The 11,270-nt window shown below is 37.5% G+C and overlaps 1 pseudogene; it reads right to left on the bottom strand.

The window, feature by feature from the left end:
* Positions 1 to 209: 209 nt before the first annotated feature.
* LOC133764359 (peptidyl-prolyl cis-trans isomerase B-like) lies at positions 210 to 842 on the bottom strand (annotated as a pseudogene).
* Positions 843 to 11,270: the final 10,428 nt, after the last annotated feature.

Here is an 11,270-nt window from a genome sequence, read left to right as displayed (position 1 = left end):
TTTTAATTGGTCAGCGTTGGTAAGAGTTTGTTACAAAACTGGGAGAGAAGGCCTGGGGAATATGAGCGGAGTGGGTCCACTAAGATGGCAGCACTGGGGCCAGTGCAGCACAGAGCCCAGTGGTGGGGGATCTTCACTCCCGTGAGGGCATCAAGCCCTCTCAAACAGTTGTTCAAAGGGAAAGGCTTCCTTTGAGTAGGGAAGCTGCCCTACTCCTTGGCAATGACAAAGGTCTTCTACAACTAGATTTTGCCCCAATCAGAAATAACCATATTTTTCAGGGGTTTGTCCCCAGTCTGTCCTGGTGCTCTCTACCTTCCACACCACCTCCATGCCCTCTAGAACTTTGCCAAATACTATGTGCTTGCCATCCATCCAGGGCTTCTCATTGTGGTGTTAAAGAACCAGGAGCCATCACTGTCTGTCTGCACTGGGCATGCTCACCCAGCCAGGTCAGTAGTATGTCAACTTGAAATTCTCATCGGGGAAGCATCCCCAATAGATTCTTTTTCCTCCCGTGCTCTCTCCCCTGGTGAAGCTTCCACTCTGGATCATGAAGTCCTGAATTTCACAGTGGAATTTGCTGTTTTGTAGATTTCTCTCCTGTAGCTAAAACTACAAAATTATTCTTTGGTTTTGGAATAGTCTTTCAAAGAGACCATAGACAACCTGTCCTATGTCTTCATCTACAATTTGTAAGTCAAAGTCCACCTTATGGTGACTTCTGACCTCTTGTTCCCATTGACCTGAGAAAGCCCTGGCTGCAGCTGGATGAAGACAAAGCCCACCATGAATGCAGCAGCAAAGAATACCTTGAGGTGCTACTCCAAGAGATGCAGCATCTCAAATAACATATTTTTCACTTTACAGTATAGTCAACAGCTTAATGGCCAATAGAATAGATATAGATATGTAGATATATAAAGAATAGAACAAATAAAAAGTAAAAAGACTATAGTTCAGCATAAAATATAGGCAAGGGGTACAAACAGTAGTCAAATGAAAAGATGTTTAATTTCATTCACATGAAGTGAATTTTAAAATAGTCACCATGTAATTTTTAGATTTTTATTAAAAATGTTAAAAATTTGGGGCCGGCTTTTCTGTGGTGCAGCATGTTAAAAGCCCTGGCTTGAAGCTCCAGCATCCTTTATGGGCACCGGTTCTAGTCTCGGCCACTCCTCTTCCAATCCAGCTCTCTACTGTAGCCTGGGGAAGCAGTGGAAGATGGCCCAAGTGTTTGGGCCCCTGTACCCTCATGGGAGACCTGAAAGAAGCACCTGGCTCCTGGCTTCGGATAGGTGCAGCTCAGGCCGTTGCGGCCGATTGGGGAGTGAACCACTCACTGTCTGTAACTCTACCTCTCAAATGAATAAATAAAATCTTTAAAAAAGTTAAAAATTTTAATATACAAGATGAGGTATGAGGAATCATCTGAGAGACCAGAGGTAAACTTTCAATTTCATTCTGTTTTGTATCAACTCAGTTCTTGTAAGGTGATACATGGATGTTGAAAGTAAAGGTAGATTGATTCCCTTTAAAAATATGGGTTCCACAGAAGAAGAGACCCCATAAAAGTTTTCCACCTTATTTTCCACAAGGACATTACCTGCAATAGATACACATAAAATATGGGAAAATGGTTTATTCACCTAAATCCAATTGATATCTATACAATGCTCCTGCCGGCTGGTGCTGTATGGAAGTTGCTTTGGCTTACTTCAGAAAGTTATCATTTTAATTCTATGAGGATTTCCTGAGGAAGGATTGGCTGATGTATACAATGGTGTGTAGGCTAGGCCTTTGAAATCTAATAAAAAGTGAAAATATTATATTCAATTTGTCCAAGATACTGCTGTTACTCCAAAACAATCTATATTTAAGAACAAGAACAGACAAACCAAGAAAAAGGCTAGCTTTTAATAAAACTAGTACAAGAAGTAATAAAGCAAATGAAATTTCTAATAAATAGAGTTGTTCATGCTGAACTTGTCTGACTCTTTGTTGAAGTCATTTAAACCCTGAACGAGGCAAACAGAGAAGAGGAGGTAGTAATAGCTAACAGCTTTGAGCACTTTCTGTGTGCCAGTGTTTTAAGCATCTTGTACAGGTTTCACAGAATTCTTCTTCAGGAGATAATGTCAGAAGGATATATTGACTATATATTCTGAGCTAGGCATTGCACTAATTAACTTATATGTTATGCACAGTTATCATAACAGCACTCATGCTTGTTCGATTATTATTCCCATTTTTTTAAATAAGGAAACTAAGGTATAGGGAAATTCAGTGAATGGATTCTCTGCATATGTCGATTAAATTACAGTCAGGGTTGTATCTAGACAATATAATCCCCAAGCTCAAGCTCTGTGTCACTTACCCGATAGTCTGAGTTCTTTCTTAATTCCTTTATTCACTCATTTAAAATTTTCTAGCAATATGGTTATTGAGTAATCTACCTTCAGGGTATGTAACTACTGAGACTCTGATTCTCATCTTCTGGAGAAGGTCAAAGCATATTTGACAAAACAGGCATAAAAAAATTCCATCTTTAAAGAAACATTCTTAAGTTTGCTTTGCTCAACATTTTCGATCTTTATTTTTCCAAAGATATCACTTTGTTTGCAATGCCTACTAATAGCATATGTATACAGGGGATAGAGGAGGTACATATTTGATGCAAAAAATAACATCTTTAGACCGGGGCAGTAAACACATTTATGGGACCCAAGTCTACCCTTTAGGGTGCCTCACCCAAGATTTTACAAGTCCCCTTTGGTACCTGGAACTGTGTTGTTGGTTCAGCGATGGGGCCTACACAGACACTGGTTACTGTTTCTCCCTTTAAGTGTTATCTCTGGCCTTTTACCTCCCTTGTCATACAAAAAAATAGTGCTGACCAGATATGCTAAGGAGCTTCAAGACATTTGTGCCTAGAGGGTTGTTCCTGGGCCAAAAAGACATAGATTAGAATGTCATTTCTTACCTATTTATGTTCTGACCAGTGTGCCCTCTGGTTTATAGCAGCCAAAGACAGTGGCAGTGGTGGGAGGTATCCTGCTCTCTACGCTGAAGCAGTCACTCCAACCAGTGGACCTGGAATACATCACATGGCAGAATGTCCTAAAAGATTAGAACACTTGTCTGTCTTGGCGAATTCCAGACTGCTCATTTCACCAAGGGTCTTATCATACCTGTATACCAGCGGTTTTTTAAAAGGTTGCTTTTTATTTATTTTTCATTCATTCAGTTTCTATTTTGAGAAACAGTGAGAGACAGCCAAATAGGGAGCAGCATCCCTTGATCCACTACTATATGTAGTGGTGAGCCTGCTGGAGCCAGACTGAGAGGAAACTGGGTGGTGGAAACTCAGTCCAGGTTTCCCATGTGGGTGGCAAGAACTCAATTATGTGAGCAATAACCACTGCCTCCCAGAGTCCATACTAGCAGGAAGTTGGAGTCAGAAGCTACCACTAGGAATTGAACTCAGATACTCTGATGTGAGATGCTTGCTTATTAACCACTAACTCAGCATCCACCCTTGTACCAGTGTTTATTGATGTGTGGTTAATATGGGGATGATTGCTCCTCTGTGTCGTTTTTAAGTTTGGTAGAAAAGGTACAGGCAGAATTTGTGTAAATAGGATTGCTCCTTGGGTTGGACATTGGGAAGCTTTTCCAGATTTACTACTCTGGCCATGAGCGTAAGGCAGTGGTACCGTCAACAATAAAGCAGATCATGTTTATGGATGCAGTGGATATGGCTGAGAATTTCAAGACAGATGTTGCTGGAAGATTTGCTATTCTGCACTTACACTATAAAATTCCAAATAGTTTTTAATAATATGGGAAAATCAATTATCATTGAGAATCTGGCATTTTCTAGGTAAAACATGCATTGTGATCAGCATCAACAAAGCACAATTACAAATTTTGAGAGCATTATCATGAGTTAATATTCTTGGACAAGTGATGCCATGTAATGCGTAATAACAGTTTGTGCCTGTACATTATTCAAATTACGTCTGGTCTGTGGCTAGACTGAGCCAGATGCTATTACTGTTTGCCCTCATAGCTTAATATTTAACCCACTCCCTCCAATCTTCTGATAATTTCTTCTATAATCAATAGGTTTTGCCCACATTCTTTGTTATTGCACTCATGAAAATTGAGCTGGACAAGCATGTTTTCATGTTTGCCTCCATGTTTCCTACACAAATTCCTAGGAATACCATCTTTATGGGTTGAATACCTAGTAAACCTAGTATTGTCATAGGCTCATAGCAAATGTTTAAATATGATTTCAACTTTTAGATTATATTGAAATGAACTCAAGTTAATCGCATGAACAGGTAGAATCCTTAAGGGTGAGCCAGATTGGTTGAAACCAAGAACAGTTAAGGCAGATTTCTGACTTCTACTAACAGTCACAAAGGTGTTACTGACCAAAGATGAGCAGAAACTTCCCAGGGAGGAAGCCGATTGCTAACTGATATTTAGACACCAAGGGATGCTGATATAAACTTGCATTGATCAGTTTACAGCTTGTTCCACAGAGTAGTAACTCTTCAATGAAATATACAGAATTTGATATCTCCCAAGGTGTTCAAACAACCACCAAATAGCTACTTTCACACTGAGGGTATCTGGATCATTGGAAACATTCCAATAATTTCTATTTTATCTCACTTTGTGCTATTTAGATGAGACCAGAAAATGAAAAATTATTAACAACAGTAGTAAAAATGGCACCTAACAAGTTTAAGCCAGCTTATTAAATGTCAGACTTTACTTTAAAATCCTTATAGTGTGATCTCACTTAATTCTCCTGTCAACAGTTATGAAATGCATTATCTCCCACCAGCAAATCCTTATGTCAAAACCCTGAAGCACAATATGGTGGCATTTAAAGGGAAGGTGGATTTTTGGAAGGTAGTTAGGGTCAGATGAACTCATGAGATCCGAACCTTAATGATCTGATTAACGTGGTCACAGGAAAAGGGACAGAGAGAGTTCAGCCTCTCCCTACCTGTAATGACACAAGGAAATGTTAGCCTTCTGCGGACTAGGAAGCAGACTCTTCGAAGGAACCCCAGCAGTTGACACCTTAATCTTGAAAGTAAATTTACATACTTATTTTTATTATGTATTATATTATTGTTTAACCCACCCAATACAAGGAATTTTGTTAAAACAGATGTAGCAGACTAAGGTAACAAGTTTATGAAGTACATGGTTCTATAGACCCCATTTTATCATTAAGAAAACTGAAGCACAATGCTGGGAGTAGCCCAGCTGGTTAATCAGGTATCTGCTAACTCAACCTCTAACGTTCTGGTCTCTACACTTGAGGTCTGAAATCCAAGGATTTAATTTCAGTTCTTTTCTGACTCTCAGAGTTTTACCAAATTGTACAAACTTTCTGAATATCAGGTTTCTCATTAGTGAGATAGGAGTGTATTAGCTTCTTCGTAACTCTTCTCCAAGAATCAGAGGAGATCTGACATTAAATAAGTGTGTAAACTTTAAAGCACTGTACAGACTCACAGTGTTACCATTAATTCTACATCAAACTATCTTGAACCACCCACAGCTTTCTGAAGGAGCTTTGGGCCTATTACATATATATATTCTCTCAATCATATTCTAAAGAAAGATTCTAATATTTTGTATGTTGGAAATTTTTTCCAAGTACTACATGGTTTGTAATTTTGCAGAACATGTATAAAAAACTCCCCTCTTTTTTGTTATTGTGGCAATACCCTCATTGTGGCTAGATTAATCTGTGTTGCATAATAGAGCTACATTGCATATATTCAATTCAAAAATCCGTAAGTACTCACCATAATTAATAGAATCCTAAAAAATTGGAGAGCGGAGTAATGCTAGAAAACATTTAAATATGAACATGAGATTTTTAGAAAAAAAAAAAAAAGCTATAAATTTTCTCTGCCTATTTTCTAATCCTGTAGAAGTTTTAGCATCATTTCCTTAAAACAATAAGTAAACTACTCATATCTGAAGCTTATGATACTATAGGGTCTTGTTCTGTATAAAATAATCTGTACTTATCAACCAAATAATAATATTAATAACTATAATTTAAGGAGAATTAATGAAGTGTTGAGCACTGCGTGTCACAGTTGAATTTCATTATGTCATATAATTTTCACAACAATCCTTCAAAGTCGGTGTCATAATTCCTATTTTAGTGATTAGGGAACAGAGGCAAAGAGAAGTTACATGACTTTTCCAAGCTTACCCAGCTATTAATTAGCCATTTTTCACACCAAGGCTTTTACTTTAAAATCAATGTTTACTTGCATAAGCACTGTTTGATTGACTAATGAATTCTAATGAACAATAAAAGTTTAATTTTTCCTGTTGTTTAATTTAGCTCTACCTAACAGAGGAGGGTGTGAAGCTGTAGTTGGCTAGTACATTAAACTCCTCCAGCTTCTTATCGGTCTTCCTTCTTCTGCTCTTCCACTATAGAAAGGGTAAGAGGCATATTTACTTTCTCAAACATATATACTTTCTCAGCATTTCTAGCAGCTAAAGTAAGCACAACTTTAGTCAATGAAATATGGGCAGACATTTGCTAGGGGCAATTTGGGAAAAAATATTTTCTGCTATAAACACAGATGCAGCTAGTATCACTTAGGATCACTGTTCATCTATGTCTTCTTACCATGAACGTTGACATGATGACATGGTGCATTGAGCTGTGATAGCCATTCTTCACCCATAAGGTAAAGGAAAAAAAAAAAAAAACCTCAAGGATGTAGTATCTGTCATTCTGAACTATTGAAATAAAATGTTTTCACCCACACAGAAACACAAAATGTAAAATGCTGTTTGAGTACTAGCTATAGCATTAAATCACAATGTACAACACATTAAGGACAGAGATGCTATATGAGGAGTAAGTATACAGTGACTCCTGTTGTTGACTTAACAAATTGACACTCTTGTTTGTGGCTTGTTCCTCTGCAAGTTTCAAATCTTTATTGAACTCCATAATTCCAAAATAGTTGTAGCCAAGGTTCCAGCTGTATAATTATTTCTGGGGCTTCCTAATCTGCTACCTTCCTAGAATCTGCTTCTTCATTTCCTTTTTAGGGTGAAATCCTTTATAACTGGGTCATTAATTTGAAGTTTAAGTCAATTTGTTGTCACAAGGCCCTCAAGGTGGCTGTTCTCAGTTGTCAATGGTTTGTCCATGTCATTAGCATTGCAAAATGAGAGATTTAGTATTATCTTCTCCTCTCTGAATCAGTAAGTTCTGTCAAAACAAAGTAATGCTTATGAATGCTGCATGTTTATATTTACTGTTTCTTTTGCTATGCATTCTTTCTGTAGCTCTGATTTATATTTGGTATAATTTTCCTTTTAGCCTAAATGATTTTTAGAATTTTGTAGTGCCCCTCCCCTGCAATGAATTCTTTCAGTGATGTAGGTGAGGTAGTAAGTGGTGAGAATGATGGGGAGCTAAGGGCTGCCAATGCTCAAGCCATGTACACTTCCCAAATTCCATCACCTTCCCTGTGATTCAACATGACTGAGGACTTGGCATTCCCACTCCATCATGCAGCTAAACCTTGCTTAACATCGTGCTTCAGACATGATAACACTTTATGGATCTGACCACATGTGCTACAGGTCAACCACAAATCAGGCCTCTTTTGAATCTGTAATTAGGCCTTGCCCTGAGCACCACCTCTACCTTTCAAAGGCTGACCCCACTCTGGGTGTGGTTGAATGTCTCTCTTCAAGTTGCTGAAACTCTCATCTGAGTGTGTTCTATCCTTTTGCCTTTCAATAAATCTTGTTCTTCTTCTCACTTTGTAAAAAATAAAATAAATAAAGCAACAAGAAACTTCTGAAAGGCAATTGTCCTCACACTTGAATTTTTTAAAGGTCTACAACTCCTCCCAAGAGTTGATTAGATATATTCTTTTCAAGGAAAAATATTAACATGGTTTATGAGAAAATATTTTGGAATGCCATGTTACAGTTTTATGTAAGTCAACTTTCAGTGCAATACTTTTGATCATTAAAAAAAAAAAAAAAACATTTTGCTTCCCACAACGGGGATGAAATGTCATCATGGAACTTCCAGACCTGGGCCATAAAAGTCACTCCTACTCACTGAGTCTTCCTAGCTGCAGTGCCAGAAATCATGGAGAATAGAGGAGCTGTTCCCTCTTGCTTTTCCTGGTCCAGAGAATCTGAGTGTATAATAAAGTGATTTTAAAATGCCAAAAAATTATTCTGCCTCCAGAAGTCTTCTATATAGAAAAGCAATTTATTGAATTTAAATTGTACTATGTGTCCAAAATGCTCTTCCCTCAAGTGTTTTACCCATTAAATGCAATAATGATATATCTATATTTTACCACTATGCATATATTCATACCTTGAAACCCCAATTAGAATTTCTTCTAAGAATAATCATATTGAATGCCTTAGAAACTAATTGGTTTATAAGCGAATGATGAAGTTAAAAGTGCCCCTTTACATAAAATGGAGAGAGAAGCAAAAGCTTAATTAACAGAGGAATTTCATTATACATTTATGAATATATGATTGGACACATACATTAATGTACATATATATGTATATATAAGCCAGTAATATCTACCTGAACATCGATAGTACCAATATTTATATAGTACTATTATTTAGCATATTATTCATGGATCGATAGTGCCAATAGTAATGTCTCATAAATGTGTGTGGTCTAACTGAATCTATAATTGTTTCTATAACTATATTTATGTCAAAATATTTCTTAATATTTTAATCTTGGCGTTTTCTCTTTGGCTCATATTTGGTAAGAGCAGTAAATGTTGTTCAGAATTGTAGCTTGTATTACATTCTGCATGATAGAATGCAAAATCACTACGATTTCTCAGGAAATAAATTTCCTGAATGAAGTTCTCTCAGTCTAGAAACCAGAAATCAGCATTGGTAAAAGCCAATCCAAATGATCCTGAAATCCCAATAAAATGAAAATTTAAAAAATAGTAGCTAGTGTTGAGTTTTCTGAGATAGTGACTTGAAAAGTACAATACCATAGCAATTCTCTGTTATTATAGTAAATATTATGATAATATTAATGCTCATATTTTTTCCATGCCAAGCTAAATGAGAGATAGAAAACCAAAAATTTATTTTGAAAGCAAAAACAAAGGAAATTTAATGAAATTTCTAATATTCCTCCACAGAGATGGCTCAGAATTAGATTACGCTTCCCATTTGCTATTTTCAGCACTTATTTTATATGCTTTCTAATGAACTCTAAATTTCATACAAACTCCTTCAACTAAATTCTCAAATGACCAACAGTCAAAGGAATAGAAATTTTATTTCTGTGAGTGTAAGACAATGGGATATTTTCCATTAATTCTAAGCCATTTCATTTACTACCCTGAAATAAATTTTATTTTTACATATCCCTAATCAAAATTCTTAGGTACAAGATATTAGAAAGAAGACAGCAAATTTTTATATTTTTGAATTTTTTTAAAACTTAATATTTTAAACTTATTTTTGTTTGGAAGAAGAAGTAAGAGAGAGATGGTAGAGTGGAGAGAGAGAGAGAGAGTTCTTCTATCTGCTGGAAAGCTCACAAAAGCCAAGACTGGCAAGACTGGGCTAGGCCAAAGCTAGGAGCTTGGAACTCAATCCAGGTTTCCCACATGGATGACAGTGACTCAAACACTTAAGCCATCACCTGCAGCCTCCTAGGGTAAATATTAGCAGGAATCTGGAATTAGTAGCAAAGCTGGGAATCACATCCAAATACTCCATCATAGAATGTAAGCATTCTAAGTGACATCTTAAGTGCTATGCCAAAAGCTTGACCTGATAGCTTTTTGGGTAAGAGACAATAGGGATTAAAAATAAATATTTTGCTTCAAAGATCAGATGAGATCGGGCGCATTCAGGGTGGTATGGCTGTAGACTAAAAATAAATATTTAGCTTGCTAATTAAAATATCAAAATATATGTTGAGAATGCATTCACAAATGTAAAATGATTTTTGAGTAATGCTCAATGTTGACTTAATGCAAGTGTGTGGCATGAGGCTAATTGGCATTGGAAGAAAAAAAATTCCCATGCTAGCATTGGACAAGGAAGCAAATTAATAACAAATATTGAGAAATACAAATAGGTGAACACCTGTTAAAAGAACAAATGACTTTTATCATATGAATTGGTCTTTGGAAACTATTTGTTGTAATCAAGGGGCCAGTGTTGTGACACAATGGGCAAAGCTGATATCTGTAATGCCTGCATCCCATATGAGTGTGGGCTCAAGATCTGGCTGCTCCACTTAGGATCCAGCTCCCTGATAATGACCTGGGAAAGCAATGGAAGATAACCCAAGTGCTTGAGCCCCTGCCACTTGTGAGACCTGAGCCTGAATCAAGGTGTAACTATTTTAAATTAGGCCTTCATCTTGTAACTTGGGCCTGACCAGGCCCTGAACCCTAAGCCAGGAGTAAATAAATGAACTCACCTTGTGATAAACTCTCCTAGCAACAGCCGATTAACAGATAACAGAGAAATACCTAGAGTTCCTGGTGTCTTTGCAGGGTAGATAAGGTGATTGATAGCTACCTGAGACCCTGCAGTTGGCATGTACACCCCAGCAGCTCGGACCCTATGCTTCGGCCAATCAATTCAAAAGGCATCAACCCCAAAGCCATCCAACCACCTTCAGTAGGTCCATTCCCGCCACTGGATGCACTAATCAATTCTAGGAGATGTCCTTTGAATTTCCCGTGGGATGAGATGATTTGCTAAATGGTACCATGATGTATAGATTGTCTCTGAAAACCCTATAAAAACCCTGTTAACTGAAGGGTCGGGCCTCTCAATTCAGACCCACTGTGTCGGTGTTGATTGAGAGACCAGGCCAGACCTGTAATAAAACTCTCGTGTGCTTTACAGTGGTAGCGGCTGCTTGGTGGTCTCTGGGGACGACTGAACTGGGTATTACACCACCCACTTGGGAGAGCCAGAAGAAACTCCTGACTCTTGGCTTCAACCTGGCTCAGCCCTAGCAATTGTGGCCTCCCTGGGGAGTAAGTGAACTAAAGGATTGAAGATCAATCTCTTGCTCTCCATCCCCCCCCCCCAATCTGACTTTCAAAAAAAGAAAAATCTTAAAAAAAAAAAAACTCACAAGATCATGTAGTGTAAATTCTACCAGCCCTTGAATTAACAGCACAGTTTCAGTCATGTTTTGCTCTATTATT

Source organism: Lepus europaeus, chromosome 7 (genome assembly GCF_033115175.1).
Source record: "Lepus europaeus isolate LE1 chromosome 7, mLepTim1.pri, whole genome shotgun sequence".
NCBI classification, from domain to species: Eukaryota; Metazoa; Chordata; class Mammalia; order Lagomorpha; family Leporidae; genus Lepus; species Lepus europaeus.
This window is presented reverse-complemented; position numbering and strand designations above follow the sequence as displayed.